Raw genomic sequence first — 21109 nt, forward strand, 5'->3', positions numbered from 1 at the left:
AAGATCCGAAATGAAATCACTTTATTTCAGCAACTTGACGAAGAATCTTTATATAAGGCATGAGAGCAGTTCAAGGAGTTATTACGAAAGCACCCTCATCATGGTATTCCTTACTGCGTTTAAATGGAGACTTTCTATATTGGCCTTAATAATCATACTAGAATGATTGTATATACTTCAAAAAATGGAGCCCTTCTTTTTAAGTCTTATAACAATGTTTATGAGATTATTGAAAGAATTACCATCAATAACTATTAGTGGCCAATCAACTGAGCAGCCCCAGAAAGACGAGTAGCAAGAGTACATGAAACAGACACATTTGCTTCTTTGGCAACTGAGGTATCCATTTGAACTAATCCAAAGCCAAGTAGCAACATTAAAGAATTTAGGAAATCAAGTAGGACAGCTAGCCAATGAGCTTAGAAGCAGACCCCAAGGTATTTGGCCAAGCGACATAGAAAATCCAAGAATTTTGGGCAAAGAACATTGCAAAGTAGTCACTTTGCCAAGTGGAAAGACATTGGAGCCTAAGGTGGTTGAGGTTTAAGATGAGCCTGTTGTAGCTCAAGACAAAGAGGAAGTTCAACTGAGTGTTGAAACTCCAATTTTATAGAAGTCGAATTCAGTGATCCTTAATGAGGTAAACTCTAAACCAGTTAGTTCTGGTTATCTAAAACCCTTTTCAGATGTAAAAAAAAATCCACAGAAGAGTTGTCCAGATAAAGCTGAGATTCCACCATTCCTATATCCTCAACAATTCCAAAAGTAGCAAAAGGATACTCAATTGAAAGAAATCTTTGATGACGAGGCGACTTTTAATGACTTCGTTGCTACTAAATCCCTAGATGTAGTTGGAGACTGCTCTGCTATTTCTAATATGGAATCACTGGCTTCTACAAAATTGCAGCTCAATTCTTTAGACGATCTATTAGAACATATTTTTTTGGTGAATTCGCCAAGTGATGATGAAGACAAGGAATGTTTGGCTTTGTTAGAAGCTAATTTGAAGGAATTCACTCAAGAAGTTCCACTCAAATCATTAGAGTTATCATCTCAGTAGTATATGCAACCAAAGTCATTGATTGAAGAGCCCGTTAAATTGGATTTGAAGATTTTGTCTCCTCATTTGAAATATAACTATTTGGGTCTGTCTTCGACTTTACTGTCATTATTTCAGTTGAGTTCACCAAAGATAAAAAAGAAGAGGCATTTGTGGTTTTGGAAAGACACAAGAACGGTACTGGATGGATTATTTCATATATTTGAGTCACCGGTTGGAGGATTTGTAGGAATTAAAGAAAGTTAAACAAGGCCACCGAGAAAGATCATTTTGGGTTTTCTTTCCTTAATAAGATGTTGGACAGATTTGATAGGAAAGAATATGATTACTTCCTAGATAGGTATGGTTGGTATGACAAATGATCATTTGACACCACCATGGTCAATGACGATCCTGAATAAAATGGAGGGAGTTCTCTTCACTTTCTCTATCGTTATTTTATATTTTTAATTTTTTTTCACATTTAAATAAAATGGTAGACTTAGGTAAAATTTTCTACGGGCCATTTCATTAATTAAAATTCTGTCTAGGAGATTGGGACTTAAGTGGGACTATTTAAGTAATTTTTTGAAAAATATTTTTCTTAGTAGCCTAACGAATTTAAGTATTTGTTTTGTTAAATAAAGGGTTAACTTTTAACCCAAGCACTAATTTCTTTTTTTTTTAGTTTACTTTCAGTACAGGAGCTTAGGATCCAAAAATGAGCTGTCATTGAGTTTAAAACACTGCTAGCAAGGGAAATATTCAACCCTTTTCCGTACAAACCTATAGCGCTTACCTTGCTCCACCACCACTCCCAAGTAGCCCAATAATGCATCTGACTTAACCCCTTAATGTCACAGCCCTTAACTCCCTAAATCACCACCCCGAACACCTTCATCCAAAGTCACCAACTACCGTACCTAAACTATCCTTAAAACTGCCACCCCTTCAACTTTAAAACTTACCATCAGCCACTCAACCACCTGCCCGAAACTAAAACCACCCTTAACATATATATTTTACGGAGTGAACAGTCCGATGCCGAAAGTCCCTTCATCTAGCACCATTTCACGAAGTGAACTATTTGATATAATGGCTATGTTACAACACATGTAGTTGCAGGAATAAGCTTACTAGAGATACTCAAAAATACAGGATGACCCAATCAGAGATGAATTTAAAAAATATATATTTCATAACCCGTTTGTCTTTGTGCTTGAATTTCTAGACTTTATACTCGAACCATGGACTCCAATGTCGAGGAAGGAATGAGGCGATCATATTCATAGGGGACTAACAATAAATAAAAAGGGGGATCTTGTCTTTACTTTATTTTACTTTTTAGGATATTTTAAGTTTTTAGTTTTAAGCTATTTTAGGAATTTATTTCTCGCATAATAAAATAAAAGGTGGAAATCATCAATAAAATTGAACAAATTGCAAAATAAGAAGTGTGGCAATAGATATGTACATGTCAAGGATTGTATTTTCTTTGGAAAAGCTTGGTATTTAAGCAGTCAAACTTGACTCACCTCCTTTTCCTTAGGTCCTACCTGGTGTACAGTATCTATTTACTTCTATATTTTCATTATCTCTATTGTTTTTAATAGTAGGGACATTGTTCATCTTAAGTAGGGGGACTAAAAATTGAAATTGTTTTTCTTTTTCCGGATACATTTTTCTCATAATTATGATTAAGTTATATTTTGGTCAAAAATTTGAATTTTTGTTAATTATGCTAAACTTCAGTATAAATAAAGTTCTATTATTCTTAATAATTACTATGTTAGCTAAACTATAACATAAATGTTATTTTTAATAAAGTTTGTAAATCATACCATACAAGTTTTATGACTTTAGGAGAGCTAGACATGCATGAAATTTTAAGTCTATAACACCTCAGATTTGGGGTTAGAAGTTTTGAGATTTGCAGGTAGGGTCAGTGGCTAGATCGGGCATTTGAGTTTGCTTTCATGTTCTAGTGTCAGAATGGGCCTGCTGGTTTGGTGGTTGGTTATGTGTTAGTTTTCCTTGGGGTTTTGGGTTCAAGTCCTCATACGTGTGATTTGAGGAAATAATTTTAGTTTTTTGTTTTGTTTTTAGGTTTAAAATACTTATTTTATTTATTTTTATTTTTATATGGAGATGCAAAAAAAAATCTTTACACAATCTCATGATACCAACTTATGCAGAATCCCGGATCTAGACACAAGAGAAACACAAATTAGAAATAAAACGAGAATAAATAAAATTAGTTAAATAATAATAATAAAAGAAAAAAAATGATAGATTTTCCCTATGGAACCCTTGGTTAACTTGTAACCAAAAACGTCAATGATTGAGCGGCTCCCTACGAAACCCCTAGAAGAAGCACCTCTAGAAACACCGATGAACGGGAAAGAAATTTGAATATTTGTAACTCTGAAATACCCTCGAAAGTAACAAACTCCAAACTAAATAGCAAGAAAAGAATCACTCTACTCTCAAAAAAATTTGCCTCACACAAAATTGAAAGAAACAAAATACTCTCTTTTTTATTCCACCCCCTCAATGTGTAGAAAGCAAGCCTATTTATAGGCAAATTACAAGAGTAATTGAATCCTAATAAAACTCTTTAAAATTATCAAAGAAAATAAATAAATAATAATCTAACCAATAAAATCACTTAACTCATAAGTGATGTGTCCCAACCAATGAGAATTAAGTAAATAATAATAATAAGATACATAAAAGATTAATCCACCAATTTATGGGCTTTCACTATTCCAAGATTGGTCTAGTGAATTGCATTCCCGTATTTGTCAACGTCACGAACATGATGAATTAAATTTGTAGCAACAAAGTCTTGGACAAAAGCATTCATCTTTGATTTTAATTTTCGTGCCTTGCTTCGAATGATTGGACCACTAGGAAAAACAACCCCTTGAGTGTCACCTCCTTGGCTGGTATCACTCTTCCCTCTTTTCTCTGTCTGTTCATTATTTTTTTCCTAAAATTCAAACTTAGCCTTTGGCTTCTAAAGTAATTTTTGTTCTCTTACCATCAATTTTGTGTTATATGCGCTGCTTGATTTGTGTTTCTTGTTCGTCACTTGGTCACTCTTTCATCGGCAAAAGCATTGGTTGGAGAGGTGTGGTATTCGAGTTCTTTATGGGTGCTTAAATCGTGAATTCGGTGTGGGTTCTAAACTCTTCTTCTTCGTTTTTGAAATACTGAGTTGATTCTATGAAATTGACATAATCTGAGTGTTTTGACTTTGTGACTCGGTACGAGATTGCTTTGGAATTCGGCAACCCTTTTTGTGTGAATCGATAGTTGGGTAATTGAGGCTTGTATCGGCTTAAAATTTCATGGAAATTGGTGTATTATGGTTTGTTTCTGAAATGCCTTGATTGGGGGTCAATTTAGTGACCGAAAACTTTATTTTAAGCTGTTTTTGGGTGGTTTCGTAACCACACAGCTAGCCACATGGGCGTGTGCTAGTTCACACGACCGTGTGGAATTAGGAATTAGGGTTTCCAAGAAAAATTTGGTGCCAAACAGCCTGGCCACACGGTCGTGTGGTTGATTTGGGGATTTTAGTCGACTTTCACATGGTCGTGTCCTTTCCTCACACGGGCGTGTGTGTTTGGGAATTAAGGTTATGTATTTTGATGCCACACGGCCTGGTCACATAACTGTGTGGCTAATTTGGGGATTTAGGAATCCTACACGGGCGTATGCTTTGTACACACGACCGTGTCTGGTGGGCACACGAGCGTGTGAGACCCTCTCACGATTGTGTCTGCCTTGTACCCTATTTTAGCACAAACGGACAGAGAGTTACACGGTCAGATCACATGGCTATGTCCCTAGGTCACACGGGCATGTGCATTAGCCATACAATCGTGTGCCTCCTTTCACATAGGCGTGTGCCTCTCCACTTGGGCATGTTGACCCCTACTTGGCCTAGACACTTCCACTCGGCCAGAGCACACGGCCGTGTGGCCCTATTTCATAAATTTTATTCTATAGCATAACGTATCTATTCTATTTCTTATACCGTCCAACGGTTGCTGTGGCCTCTATATAAGTATTAAGGACTATGATACGGCTTAGGGTCGTCTGATTAACAATAAGCGTGGTGCTAAACTTTCTATTTGATAGTTTTTGTTTGTAATGTGCTCTGCAAAATGAAACCGTGTTTGATAACTATGAAGAAATTTGACATTAAGTTTGCGTGTGCAAGAGCATTCTGATTCTATACTCTGATTTTGTGTGTCTGATTCCAAAGAGTGTATTTTTGTATCACACGGAAATTTGTATTTGTCTGACTATTTACGACCTTCTGTGTTTGTGTGATTATTCGTGCTTGATGTGCATTGTTGCATTTGCATAATGATTTGGGGTTCAGCTGTGAAGAGAAGGAAGACTAATTCTAATCTGATCTGGCAGTTAACTTGTAACATATCTGTACAGCGATTTACGACAATGCACTGTACTGTATCTACATCAGCATTTTTACGTTTATTTGGCAGTTTAGCTACAACATATCTGTATAGCGATTTACCATAATGCACTATACTAAATATACATCAGCTTTGTTTCATACAATTATCTAAGTGGCTTAATCCACATACATAAAGTGTAGGGTTGGATGGGCCTTTTGAGGTCCTATGTGGTGTGTTTGCTTGGATGAGCTTAAACGCTCTATTAGGATGTGATTAGGGGATGGAGAGGTGTTTTGGCTGGATGGGTGGGTTTTCACTACTTGACTGCATTCATAAGCATCGGATTAAGTGATTGGGTGTAATTTTGTTTGTTTGCATTTTGTCTGTTTGACTTATCATTCGTGATTGTTCTTGCGTGTAATGACGTTTTGTAACACTGAGTGTGATGATAAGTGCTTTGCTTGAGTACGTTCGTTTGGGATGTTGGTTTCGTGTATACCTTTTGGTTCTATATATCACTGTAAGTACGTTTCATTATTGTGATACTATTTGGAATTTTAGTCTGTAATTTTGTTGTTAGTCATGTCTCGAACTCACACTGAGCTCGTGCAGCTCACCCCTTAGTGTTTCCCCTTTCAGGTACATTTCTGAATTCTGATGCTGGACTCAGCATGCCGGAGTTCTCAGAGTTACGCATTTTAAATAATTAGTTTAAGTATTGTTTTGAAAACTGTGGTATAAACTTTTGTATTAAATACATATAAGCGTTATTTGGACTGAGGTTTTTGTAATATCAGGATTTTATATCTGAGAGTTTTTATGAAACTTAAATACTGTAATGTTTTTTCAGTTTGTTAAACTAAAAGTTCCCACGATCACTTCGGTGATCAATGTGATCTCCGATATTCGGTCTAAAATCCTAAGCTGGGTATTGGGGTGTTACAAAGTCTCTAGAATTGACTTAGTAATTTCTTGAAGCGAAATCCTAGGAAGCATGGAATTTTGAAAATGACTTAGGCAAACATTTTTTTGGACTGTTTGAGCCTTTCAAAGCCAAACTTAATGAACATTTATCCCTTTCAACCCAACTTCGAGACTATATGGCCTGATTTTTTTTGAACCATTGTAATATTAAGCCATCACTTCTCTCATGTTTATTTCTAAATTGTCCCAAACACTAGACTCAGTCGATCTAAAGTATTTTCTAAAAATAATTTTGGGGGAGTTGAGAAGAAGTACCAAAATTGCTCAAAAAAATTTATAAGTAAATATAGTAATATGCTCGAAAAAAAGATAAAAAAAAAGAAAACAAAGAGCATATGTACTCAAAAGAAATAGATGTACAAAAAGGATGTGTACTCAAAATGCAAAATGAGTTGGTGAAATTGAAGGAATTTATTCCAAAGGTTCGATACAAGCTGAGTCTAGGGTTTTTAGCTTAAATTTATCTCTCTTACCTACCCCTAGTCTAGCCACGTTACAACCTATTTAAAAGAGCTATTGATTCAAATTTCTGTGCTGCCTACATTAGTGGAGAGAGATTGTTATGTTCAACATATGAAGACATAAATTAAACTTAGAGATTGTGGTTTAGTCTTAAATGAGGGGATAAAAATTAATTGGTAGGAATTTAAGATATCTTTATTGAGAAAATATTTAGTCTTTTCTTGCTATCAGAATGACAATTGAGATTAATTTGAATAATATGTATACTTGAGTTGCATAATTTCAAAATTCATGTTCCTCAGCATAATTATACTAAACTCATAATTATACGAGGAATTCTAAAGAAGTGTTTCAAAGGTGAATTAGAGAAATTCTTTTACAATTTGGACATTACTCAGGACGAGAAATGAATTAAGTTTGGGAGTGTGGAACACAATAATATATAGACTTTTTCAGCACATTTTCAGCCCTAATTCATGCAATTTCGTAGTAATTTTTGTCAAAATTCATATTTTAATTATAAAATAATTAATTTGCACTTAAATTATTAACATATTGAATTTTAATTATTTTTATAATAAATTTACACAAATTTGATTTATTTTCGATAGTTTTGTACAAAGGGTGAAAATTGGCTCGACAGACACCTCGAGGGGCTTGAACTGTTGGGGCAATGTTGTGCATCAAGTGATCAAGAGCAAGGCTAATAATATTTTCTAACCATGGACAGTCCAAAAATATGTATTAAAACTATTTTATAATTAATTTTGATCCAAAATTAATTGGTTTAAAAATTAATTATAAGCCTAAAAATGAAAAGAGGCCCAGTTGTGCTAAGTAAAGAAGACTAATCCACTTAGCAAATGGGGCAGCCCAAACCATCCATAAAGCTGACCCAATCAGCTAATTTTAGCTTATTTCCACACCCTCAAAACAGTCCTTGAAGTTTCCTTAAAATCCTATTCAAACCCCTCCACTTTTCATGCTTTCAAACTTTTGCCCCTAGCTTAAAATAACAAGTTTGAGTCATTCAAACTTGCACCATATGTGGCTGGCCAAGGGAAGAGGAGTGGCTGCTATTTATTTGCTATTTTTATCAGCCATTCCCACCTATAAGTAACCTTCTTCCCTTCCTCATTGAATACACCCTTCATTTCCCACACATCTCCCTCTTTCACTTGCTTTTCTCACTTCCATTCCATTCCTTAATTTCCCATTTCCCTTGCTAATTTTCCTCTTAAAAAAGAACATTTTTCCACCTTGGAATAGTATCATTCAATTTTTTATGGAGGCCTCAGTTCAACACAACGAGTAAAGAAGAAGAGGAGAGCACAAATCTAGCTTCAGAGAAATATTGGATTTGCTTCCTAGTTCCCTTCTCTTTAATTTTCATGTTTATGTTGTGATCATGAATATGAATTTTTGTTGTTGTTGTTCTTGTTCTAATTAAAATGAATTAAATTAATTCGTGTTAGACTGATTGCATTTTGTCCACTTGAATTATTAAAATCATGTTTGTGTTGTTATAGGCCTTGGTAAGTTGTTCAATTAAATAAAACCATGATTATGTTATACTTGCATTATAAAATGTAAGGTAAAGAATTAATTAATTATTAAACATATTAAAATTATAATTAATTGGCACAGTATTTAATTGTTGCATGTTTAATCTTCTAAGGTAGTTGAAGGTTAAATTAGTGATGGTATTAAACGGTTATTATGATTAAACTATTTCAATATAGAAATATTGTAACACCCCGAATTTTGGGCCTAGAAGAAATAGGTTTTGAACAAGGGAACAGTTAGGAGACTGCACATAAATATTTAGTTATGCAAAGGAAGTGACATAAATGAATGTCTGCTTTAGTGGTTAAGGGATTTAGGAGTGTTTGGAAGTGTCTGAGAAGTCAGGGGTTCAAGCCTTGGCTTATGCAAAATTTTAATTTTAAGTGAATAAAATCCTTGGATCTAGATAGTAGGTTCTTAAATTATTGTGGTTAAAATATGATCTAAAAGAGTTGTTGGTCTAGTGGTAAGGGGCGTGTGGAGTGTACATAGGGTCTAAGGTTCGAGTGGTGGTGCATCAAAAAGAGAGTATTTATTTTGCTACCTAATTCGTGTGGGTGGTAGAGTTGGATTGAAATACTGCTGAATGGAGTTTGAACCCGGTCATAGAGTGAATTGAAGAGGGATATTTGGAGAGATTTGAGGAGAGAATATTGGGATTTGGGGAGATTGAAGAGGGATATTTGGAGAGTTGGATTGAAATACTGCTAAATGGAGTTTGAACTGCTTTCTCCAACCTATATTGCTTCCATTCCTAACTGGTGGTGGTCGAGGTTGATTGGCACATTGCCTGGGAACCAAGGGTGCGATGATCATTGATTTTGGAAAAAGAGTGTTCGGAACAAAGGGAATCCGCAAATCGCATCAGGTGTGTAACCACCCCATTGTAACCATAGAACGGCAAAAGCCGAAATACGGCGTTTGAGACCACACGAGCGTGCGATCGCTCGTGTGGTAAGCCAAACTTGCAAATCATGGGCGATAGACTGTAAGGGCCTCCATGAGCATTTTCATGGGCTTAGGCCGTAATGGGCCACGTTGGGTCGAAATGAGCCGTATGGGCTCAATGGGCTCGTGGGCCCCACAAGGATGAAATCTACGATTTGTGGCAAATATTGGACTAGGCTATGTAGATCTCATAGCCGTGGCGAAATTTAGGCTGAACGGGCTGCACGAGCGTGTGGGCCCACTTGGGCCGAGTAATGGGCCTTGGACCTATTTACACTATTATGACCATTTAGATTACCTGAGTCACTCGAGGCGACTGCAGACCTTTTGAGAGGCCAATAAATGACCAAAATAACCCCATAGGGTAAAATGACCAAAATACTCCCATAGGGTAAAATGACCAAAATACCCCCATAGGGTAGAATGACCGAAATACCCCCATAGGGTAGAATGACCAAAATACCCTCATAGGGTAAAATAGCCAAAATAACCCCATAGGGTAAAATAATCGAAATACCCCCATAGGGTAGAACGACCGAAATACCCTCATAGGGTAAAAGGACCGAAATACCCTCATAGGGTAAAATGACCAAAATACTCCCATAGGGTAAAATGACTAAAATACCCCCATAGGGTAAAATAACCAAAATACCCCTATAGGGTAGAATGACAGAAATACCCCCATAGGGTAAAATGACCGAAATACCCCCATAAAATAAAATGACTAAAATACCCCCATAAGATAAAATGACCGAAATACCCCTATAGTGTAAAATGATCGAAATAACCCCATAAGGTAGAATGATCGAAATACCCCCATAAGGTAAAATAATCGAAATACCCCCATAGGGTAAAATGACTGTTATACCCCTAGGAGATGAAATGACTGTTATGGCCTTATGTTATGTATGACTGATTTGCTCTATGATATGTATGATTATGATTGAGCATGACATTTTGCATACACGTATGATATTATGTCACGATATATTGCGTGGGGATGGGTTGTTAAATTTGAAGGAAGTGTACTGTACTGATAAGGTTGCACTGGTCGCCCAAGACGACTGTGGACCTATTGATGGCTATATGTCGTTTATTTTACTGGAAGCTTTGCTGCAATACTATTTAGTGCTGCAACCAATGCTAATTTTGTTGTGTCTGGTTGGGTGGGTCGATTTTATCCCCACATAGTGTGTTTGGCAGGACGGAGTGGTGTGTAGAGGCTGGATTAGGTAGGATTTCTAACTGCATATCGGCACTGATTAATGATTTTGTACTGTTACTACATCGATTAATGATATTACATACAGTTCACTGTATGACTGATATTTGTTACTGTTATGGGCCAAGGCCCCACTGATACTATTACTAGAATTGGGCAAAGGCCCTACTGATTACTGGCATTGTGATGGGCTCAAGCCCAATCGTTTACTATTACGGGAAAGAGCTTAGGCCCACACTGAACTAGACTGTTACTGTAACGAGCTCAGGCCCAAACTGCATTTACCTACTGTTTAATTGACAGTTTGCTTATTAGGGGATTACACATTGAGTTATCGTAAACTCACCCATCTGTTTAACTGTACAGGTAATCCCCAGTTGTAGGCGGGTCAGTGCTGTGAGGGACTCGGAGGTGGCTACACAACTGCAGCTGTTCGACACTTGCTTTTATTTAAATTTAAAGTTTGCGTTGGGTTTTGTTTATGTAATAAGGCCATTTATGTTTGTTTAAATTTTTAATTGGGCTTTTGCTTACTTTTATTAAACTGCTAGTTTAGCAAAAGACGAATTTTCAAAATAATTACTATTTTCAAAGACACGAAATTTAAACATTAGATTTTTCAAAAGCTTCCGCGATTTTAGATCAACCTTTTATAACAATAGCAGATAACAAGGTAAACATTTTTGACTAGATGATTTGTTAAACAATAATAAAGGAGTTTTTAAACCTAGAAATGAATTTTTACCAACGAGTTCAATTTTCACTAAACACCTCAATGTAACATCGCCAGATTCAGCTATAACTCCTAGGCCGGGTTTAGGGTGTTACAAATATATTGTTACCTCACTTAATCTTATATGTGCTTATGGAGATTGATTAATTGTTTGAATTGGCATTGAAAAATGTTCAAGAGATTGGTTAATTTAGTAAGTATGGATTTGCAGTAGTTAACAAATTATCAAGTTGCCGTAAAATATTCGTAACGACATGAACATGGGTTTAGTAATTCTAAGTTAAGGGATGTAATCGATCTAGCACAATTATGTCATATTGATTAAAAATCCTCTTTCTGGAATCATGCTTTGGAATTTTTACTTTTTATTTCTATTACTTAGTTAATTTTTAGTTCTTAAATCACTTCTTCAAAACAAAATATTTTTCCCATCACCAAAGTTTTTGAGTCCCTGTAGGTACGATAACTCGACATTTACTTGTCACTTTATTACTTGTTGCGATTGTGTATACTTACATATTTTCATCGTTCCACATTGCAAATGAACCACTTTTGAAAAAAAAATCGATAAGGCTACTAAGTTTCCAAAATGAATTGAAAAATGGATTTTCCATTGCATTAGTTTAACACCAAGTTTTTACAAAGAAGAGTGACAAGCAAATGATTTTTTTTCTTAAACAACACTATCAATAACAAAATGAGTCTTAAGTATATATTATCTAATAAATGAACTCTTTTGAACTAACTCAAAGTGCAAATACATTTTTTCTCTGAAATCAGTTTCTTTAAAGTCTTCAAAAGTAACGTACATTAGCTTAGCCATTTCGGTGGCTAATGTAGCCTTCTCAATCTAGTCATAATGTTTAGGCCGGGTTAGGGAGGTACATTTTGTAGAGTCAGGTTTGGGAATCGAGAGAGAGTGGTCATGCCCTAATTTTTGAGATGATATATGCATTTTCAGGAGTAAATGAGGTATTAGTTTGTTGGATATGTTTTAGTGAAATGTTCCTTGAAACTAAAGTTCAAAACCCTTCTCTCTCACCATTTTTATTATTTTGCTAATTTTGCCTCAAACCCTAGTATGTGAAACGCCCTATTTTTAAAATAAATTTTGCAAAACTATTCAAAAGTAAGGAAATAGTCTAGTGGTTAATTGATAAATGCAAAATCTTGAAAATTAAATTGAGGTTCCAAGTTCGAATCCTTTCCCATGCAAAATAACTATTTTTTTTTTACAAAATCCCTTGTTTTTAATGTGTGTGCCATCCATACCTTTGTAACCCTAGGTATAAATGTTAATTTTACACAAAATAACCAGTCTTTCTTCTATTTTAACTCATCCTAGACTTTCCTCCCCTCTCCTCTCCACCTTGATCTTTATTTTTTTTTTCTTCCTTTATTGTTGTCGTCGTCTACACCTAGTTTTACCTTCTCTTTCTTTTTCTTTTTGTCTCAAAATTTGTTAACATTTTCTCCAAAATCTTGCTGGTATTTTTCTCATTAAAATCAGCCCCAAATCTAAAATCTTGAACTCCAAGATCAATCCCGAACACTGCCAAGAAAGTGTCATTGTCGTTTCTCTTAACTAACTTGTGTAAGATCTCTTCTTTCTTCAATTTGTTGATTAATTTTGTCAATTAAAAACCTAAAATTCTTGATCTAGAATTTTGGGGAATTTTAAATATTTTAAATTTATTTTCCTAGATTTTTAATGGGTCTTTAAATCGTTTTTAAATTATCCCTGAATTTGGCCACCGTGGGTGGTGGTGCGTGCGCCTATTTGCAAAAAATGGTGTTGTTTTGTTTCTTGGTTCTTACCCATCTTTTGCCAACATTAATTTGAGTTCTTGAACCCTCCTAATCAAAATTCAAACACATGTTAATTAGGGAAAGACGTTTTTAATCAAATTAGCCATTCGGATCTCACAATTCGGGAAGTGTAAGTGCGATTAATTGTAAACTAGTTTGTTGTTTCGACAAAGTTGTTGGGAAAAGGTTATGGATTGATTAAATGAGGGATTTTAATCAATATTAACTACAAATTTTCTAGTATGTAATTGTGTTAGGTGCTGACTGAAACACCCCAAATCAACCATAAAGCCTAAAGACATTCACACACACGATTCACAACAAAATAGTGTAAGAAATCTAACTAGTTTGGATTCATAAAATTGTAGTAATTTTGACGATTGGTTGGAACCCATAAGTGGGTGTTTAAGGTCTGGTTAAGAGATGAATTGATGAAATTTATACTAATTTTTGACTAAGGTTTGTTTTAAGGTTTATTAAGAAAATTGGAAGATTCACTAGTGTGCTGTGAGAAAGCAAAAAATAAGGTGTGGGTCCTAAACTCATAAGCTTGTTTGAAATTGATAATGATCATGTTATATTTGATGAATTAGCTTGTTGGTTTGTTTGGCTTAATATCCAAATAATTATTTTTGTAAGTGGCCGAACCAGGTACGTTTCGAGCCCTAAAAGATTAATGTGTTAACAATGTTTCTAATTTGACAGTGTGACTATGTGATTGGAATTGTGATGCATGATTGTGTTATGTGGTATGAGATGTTTGTTTGAATAGCATGAGCTGCTGAGATATTGAGTTTATGCATGATATAATTGCATGAGATGTTTGCTATGATGTATATTGAAAAGGTTGCCATACATGCACAATGAAATTTGTAAAGTATGTGAAACTGAATGATATTGATAGACACCATCATAATGGTAATTTGAAAGTTGGAACACTATTTCAATTTACTGAAAGTATTTGATTATTAAATACACGTTAAACATGTCAATTAAATGTGAAAAGTATTGAAGTACGGCTATGTATGAGTTTGTATGAAATATTGCATAAGCATTGGGATGGGATATTTTGTGGATGACGGAGGTGTTTCGTGGAATACCAGCGGCATATTAAGTCTGCATTTATACGTAGTCTGTGCACTGCACCTGGAGTACCGAAGGGAACGGTGATTTATCATTTTTTACTGGTAGCTTGTTTGTATCATTATTGGCAATTTTTAGCATATTGTTATTGGTGATTTTAACCACAAAGAGCTTAAGCCCATAATGATTTGGAGTTCGGATAACGGGTTTTAAGGAACTCGTGGTGTGTAGCGGATGGTATGGGTAGGAACCTTTTTGCATTGCATCATGCTCACGACATATTCTAATGTTATTGGTTTATGCTACGTATTGTATTGTGTTGTATTGAATGGTATCGAAATTAATGATTGTTACTCGAATGAATGATGACCCATGTTCATACACCATTTGACATCAACTTGATAATGGCAATATAATGATATGAAATTCCAATGATGGTTCTATATTCTTTTGTTAAAGCTAATATGTTTCACTGTATTCGATATTTATGTATATTTAAATAACTGTTCCACTCACACTGAGCTTTCATAAGCTTACCCCTCAATAGTGTTTAAATTTTTAGGTAAACCTCGAAATTAGGACCAGACTCGGCATTCGGAGAGTCACCTTGGATCTCAAACTATTCTTAATAAGTATTATTAACTCTTTTTTTGGTTTTGGCTTGTAATTTTTAATTATTTCTGGTCTGTGTCTTAGTAAATTTTCTTTTGGATACTTTTGCATGCATGGATTACTCAAGCATAATAACCAAAAAAAATGAATGATATCGGGCTAAAGTAAAATTTGACATTGTTCCCTAATTTTCGCTGCATTGTAAATGAATTGTTTTTGAAAAAAAAAATCGATAAGGCAACTAAGTTTCCAAAATGACTTGAAAAATGGTTTTTCGCTGCATTAGTTTAACATCGAGTTTTTACAAAGAAGAGTAACAAGCAAACGATATTTTTTTCTTAAACATCACTATCAATAATAAAATAAGTCTTAAGTATAGATTATCTAATAAGTGGACTCTTTTGAACTAACTCAAAGTGCAAATACAGTTTTTCTCTAAAATGAGTTTAATTAAAGTCTTCAAAAGTAACGTAAGTTAGCTTAGCCATTTCGGTGGCTAATGTAGCCTTCTCAATCTAGCTATAACGTCCAGGTCGAGTTAGAGAGGTTACAGAAGCAATATATACTGGCATGTAAGTGCATCATCGAATGAATAAGGTCGAATATACTAGCATGTAAGTGCATCATGGACTAAACTGGAGTATAAACCCGTACAATTAATACGATAACCAATTTGCAATTGCATTACATGGTTCAATTCAAATTCCATCATTCTTAATTCATCATCAATTCACCATTTCAATACAGCATATAATATATTTCAACTCAATTTCATACAAAATATCACATATCAATTAAATTATGTTACTTTCTAATTTATTCAATTTAGTCATCTATCTCGATATACCATGTCAATCACCACTATTTGATTCATACAACAATTTTATACTCACCTCATTAATAAATAACTTAATTTAACATGAATATGAAATAATTAAATTGATCTCGAATCATAAAAATACAAACTAAAAGCTCACATCACTTGCCGTCGCTCCCTCATTTCCTTTCCCTCTCGATGATCTTGTGTCGTCTTTAGCTATGAATAATAACTCAATAATAATACAATATCAAATTCCATATCAAATCACATTCAATTTCAAAGTCATACATATTTTGTAATTTATTCAATTTAGTCCATAAAACTTAGACAAACATAACTTTCAATTAAGGGCCTTAGATTAAAATCCGATTTCACCAAAATCCATTAGGGAACCTCTATTTTCTATCCCTACCAACCATTCTTGACATTTTTTCGTTTTATTCAATTTTTTTTCCTAATGTACGAAACTAACAATTAAGTTTTATAATTTAGTCCTTTTCATATACTAAGCTTAATTTCTAACAATTTAACACCTAAATCATTCAATTCTCAACTATGAAAACTTTTCGAAGCTTTAATAGTTTTACAAATTGGCACATGGACTAGCTAAATCAAGCTCCCATGATTTCAAATCTACAAAAATTACAAGAAAAAGACCTAAATGAACTTACCAATATTTGGTCAAATGTTTCAATCTTGGAAGGTTTCTTAGTTCAACAATGGTGATCGATTTATGTGAAGAAGAAAGATGGCTTTGTTTTCTCTTTCTTTCCACCAAATTCACATTTTATACATGGGTTAATGTTTAATTAATTTTAGTTAATTATGCTTAAAATATGATTAACCTTAATTTTACCTATTTAATATAATATCATTGTGTCGTCCACTAAATCTTATTTGAATATGGTCTAATTTCTATTTTGCACCTTTGGTTAATTGCAATTTAAGCCCTCAAGTCATATACCAATTAAAAATCTATAGTGATTAGGCTTTACAATTTAGTCCCTGGGCCATAATTAACCACAATTTTGGTCAAATTTCTTAGCCGAATTCCAATTCATCTATACTAAGTCCATAAATATACATATTTAATATTTACAGGCTTAGTTTACTGAAACGAGATCCCAAAACCATAATTTCGAATACCACTGGCTTTTGGGTCTTTACAACTTAGATATAGTATGTATGTTTTATTAGGAATCATAGATATTATTATAACCATGTATTTTATTTATTTGGATAAGTTATCCACTTACACTTTCAAAAATGTGATCTTACTTGCGATCACTAAATGAATTGCACTAGGAGGAAAAAATGGAAAAATTTACAATTGGAAACTTCTCCAGGTGGAATAAAATCCTGGTTATTGCGTTGGCAATTTGGAAATCCATCCATCTTGGTCTATGAAATAGGATAGTGAAAATTTTTGAAGTTGAGATGGAGTAAGCTTCTTTTCCTATGTAACACGGTTGGAAGTGACAGATCCTGGTCCCTTGCAGTTCACCTCAGCATACATAAAATTCTCTTTCAGACCAAGGACACATTAATCAATCAGTATCAAATTCAAGACACAAAATTTTGGGTTTTAAAAATGAAATCAATTAAGAACATACTCCTTTCCAGGGAATTTCCAAGCATCCCAGCCTTGAGGGACCACATCTGCATTCATTATTGTTTATTGAAATATCACTCTAGAGTAAGGTCCATAGGCTCATCCTAGATAAGGACGCACATTTCCAAACAGAGTTCCTCCTTTAAACACAAACCCACTTGTATCATCTGATGATCCTTGGCCCTGAGCTATTATATAACCATATGGATATTGTGAAGAAAGTGCACCAGCAGTAACATTTATCTTACAGGCCTGGAAAAAAACCCATAACAAAACATGTTTTCATTGCCGATGTCCACACATATATTGGCATAAGTTAGATTATTTTTTTCTTCTTTTTCATTAGTTACATGATAGATAGACTGGCCACTACCAAAGATAAAGTCAGCTGCAGCTTCAATATGGCACTTGGCGAAGTAATGGCGGCCTGATGCATCCCACAACATATCTTGCAACCCCAAAAAACCACACTCGAAAAATGCAGATTTGTCTCCTAAAATTCTTGTTGCAACTGCTTGTAATACGCCAAGAACTTTTCTTTCACTCAACGCATGTTTTAGTAGCAACGGATGGTTATAGGAGTTCTGCAGTAGAAACTAACAGTTATTAATCACAACTAGTTACATATACATACATAATCATTGAATTCGGTATATCAAAAAACTTACAGAACATGAAATAATATTTAACAAAAAAAAAGAGAAGCATAAACATAGATTGAAGCTTGACCTTGAAAGTGATACCCTTTGCAACTATATTGTCCGCCATGGAGGTGAAAGTTGCACTTTCATCTATTCTGTTATGAGCGTCAAAGGTAATGGTTGTCACACTTCGATCTTGTCCTTCAAGAAAAATACAAGGCTTCTGTTTTGGAATAGTTACCTTCTCCCTGTAATAAGCTAGAGTTATTGAATTGATGAAAAATATTAGTAAATATTACAAAAAGAAAAGAAAAGAAATTACATGTAGACATCGGGATTAATTTGAACTTTGACCCATTGATGATTTTCTTGAGGAATAAAATCAATGGCAGATTGAACCGAGGTAAAATTTCCACCACCAGACTTGTCTACAACAATGGAGTATCCAAATTAAGAGCCACCATTTCCAGTGCATTCATCAGCATTAGCTATGGAGATCCTCAAAGAAAGGGTTAACAACATGAGAAGGAATGGTACTTTATGTTGCATTTTGTTTCAGTGGTGACTAGCTATGGCTTTGAGTTCTTCAAAACTCTGTGTGTGTGTCTATGTGCAATATATATTATATAACAAAAAATTGACAAAAGAAGGGTATACATTGCATGGGATATAAATGCAGTTGATATCCTATGGAAGAGTTATTAATTAGTATAAGTCTATTTATAGTAGATTTCAATTCTAGCCAGATTCTTTTTTCTTTTAACAATTTAGAGCAAACAATGAACATGGATTTTCAGTTACTATATAATGACTCTACAAATTCAACCAATTAAAGAAATCTAAATTTACTATTGATAAGGAATAATGTGATTGTGATATGTTTTCTCCAAACAAGTTTCCAAATTATAGTTAAATTTTGACGTTATATTACGGCTAAATTAGCCAAAACTACCGAAAAAAATATTTTTTAAAAATTAAGGAAATAGGTCATTTTTTAAGAGAGTGTGTAAAAACGCGTCCAGTACAGTTGGCAAGAAAGCACACCCAACTGGACGAGCTTTCCTTTCTCTCTCCTTGGCTGATTTTTTTCTTTATGTTTTCTTAGGGTTATGGTTTTTAAGGTTTGGGGTTTTAGGGTTTTTTGGAGTTTATAGTTTTTGGTACTTTAGGGTTTATGTTTTTTAGATTTTAAGGTTTTTACGAGTTTAGGACTTTTATGGGTTTAAGGTTTTTAACTGTTCTGGGATTTGAGGTATACACTGTGAAAGCTTAAAGGTAGGTTTGAGTTGTCGGGGATGTGATAATGCTTGGAGACACACATGTTTCATATGTCGTGTCGGGATGGGACCATTACCTTAGAAGCTCATCCTATGAAGTCAGGTTCCAAGGTGACGATGATTTATATGGTCACGAGTTGAAGTGTATGTAAAGGTCCTAGTCAACAACTGTTATGATATTACAGGTTGGAGTATAACTTGAGAGCCAGTTGACAGTGGTTATGCAGTCACAAGTTCAAGCTTTAGAGATACTGAGACATGGTGGCTTATAAACACCATACATAAGATTGAGGTCATTATCATATGGAAAAACAAAGGGGCTTTGTAGTATAATAAACATAATTTTTTTTCTTCATTTCCATTGAAGGCAATATCTTTAACCTTCCTTCTTATCTGAAGCTTGGGATCGAGTTAGATGCAAGAGGACTCTCAAGGGGAGAGCGGATGTTTCGAAGGAGTAGAGGTAAAACTCGAATTGGCACAATAGCGGTTGTAGTTATTAATGAGTTGTTTAATAATGTCAACTATTGTTTCCCTGAAATGAGCTTCACCTTTGCTCCACCATCACACTCGATCCCCCTTGAGAGTCCTATTGCCTCATGTAACATCCCAAATTTTTATTCCAATGGTTAAGAGAAGATAAAGAGAGAGTGCAGTAGTCTTTAAGACTCGAGTTCGAATCCCTTTTATTCCATATTATTGAATTTTTATGCAAATTTTTCTCCTTACTCCATTGTATTGCTGTCCAACTTAGTATCCTTAAGGTTAAATGTCATTTTTTTAATTTTCTTTACAACTTTCATTGTTCTCTTTTTGCTGCTTCCTCATCTTCCTTCTCTCCCAATTTATTTTTTCCTTTCTCTTCTCTCTTGAGCTTCCAAACCCTAGTCTTTTACACCCTCTTTGTAGTCCACTTCTCCTCCATTGGTGGTGGTTTTTTGTTCATTTTCTTCACGTTCTTGCTACTATTTTTCCATTAATTTTCTAGCCTTCTTTTTTTCTGTTTTTATCACACGAAAACAGCCTTTATTGCCACCACAAAAAATACCCATTGTTGCCCCCTCTCCTCCTTGTGTAGGTGATGTTTATTTTCTCTTTTTCACTTCCTTTTTGCATTCATATATTATTTATTTATTTCTAGAATTTTGATGCTATTTTTTTTGTTCAAAAATAGCCTCCTTTTAGCCCTATATGTTCCCTAAAGATTGCCCAAGATAGCCCTTAAATCGTCGTCATTGGGGGTGTCTGCCATTCTTTAAAACCTCTATTCTAGCTGATGATTTGTACCCTTAATATACTGATATAACTTGTTTCTTCCAGCCCCTTTTCCTTTATTTTTCAGACTTAAAACAATCCTTAATCATCCCTTTAAGCTCTTCTTTGTGCCATCCCTAAGCAACCCCTCTTTGTGTCGTCCATGATGGTGTGCTACCCCTTAAACACCACTTTGGGGACTATTGTTTTATCACTTTTTCTGCCTTTTTCCATCTAGTAAAATATTGTCACTCGTCTCATCAAATCTGGTTTTAATCGTGTATTTTTTTAGGTGAAATCCTTTCCCTTTGTTCGACGATACGAAAGTAGCTAACAGGTAGCGTAAGTGCATAATTTAGCGAAAGCTAGTGCCGTATTATTTTCGCTTAAAGATGTTCTTTTGGCTGGATATTTCTAAGGATTTTTAGTAATGTTTAATTACTATTTTTTATAAAATTGATCATAGGTGCTAATCAGAACATCCCAGACCAGCAGTAAAATCGAAATCTAATTGCACTCTCGCTAGGCGTTGTTTCAGTGTAAGATTGATCTTTTTTGAGAATATGAAAATTTGTTATTCAAATATTGTTTTGGCCAAAACCTTCAGAGTGTTT

At 34.5% G+C, this 21109-nt stretch overlaps 1 non-coding gene and 1 pseudogene across 1 annotated transcript; both read right to left on the reverse strand.

Annotated features, from left to right (window-relative positions):
• On the reverse strand, positions 1 to 107 carry LOC121225823 (small nucleolar RNA R71). The gene has a single exon (XR_005923727.1). It is a non-coding gene; the product is annotated as a small nucleolar RNA R71 (small nucleolar RNA).
• Positions 108 to 17308: 17201 nt separating this feature from the next.
• On the reverse strand, positions 17309 to 18091 carry LOC107919277 (putative pectinesterase 52; annotated as a pseudogene).
• Between the last annotated feature and the right edge of the window lie 3018 nt (positions 18092 to 21109).

This window comes from Gossypium hirsutum, chromosome D13, assembly GCF_007990345.1.
Source record: "Gossypium hirsutum isolate 1008001.06 chromosome D13, Gossypium_hirsutum_v2.1, whole genome shotgun sequence".
In the NCBI taxonomy this organism is placed as follows: Eukaryota; Viridiplantae; Streptophyta; class Magnoliopsida; order Malvales; family Malvaceae; genus Gossypium; species Gossypium hirsutum.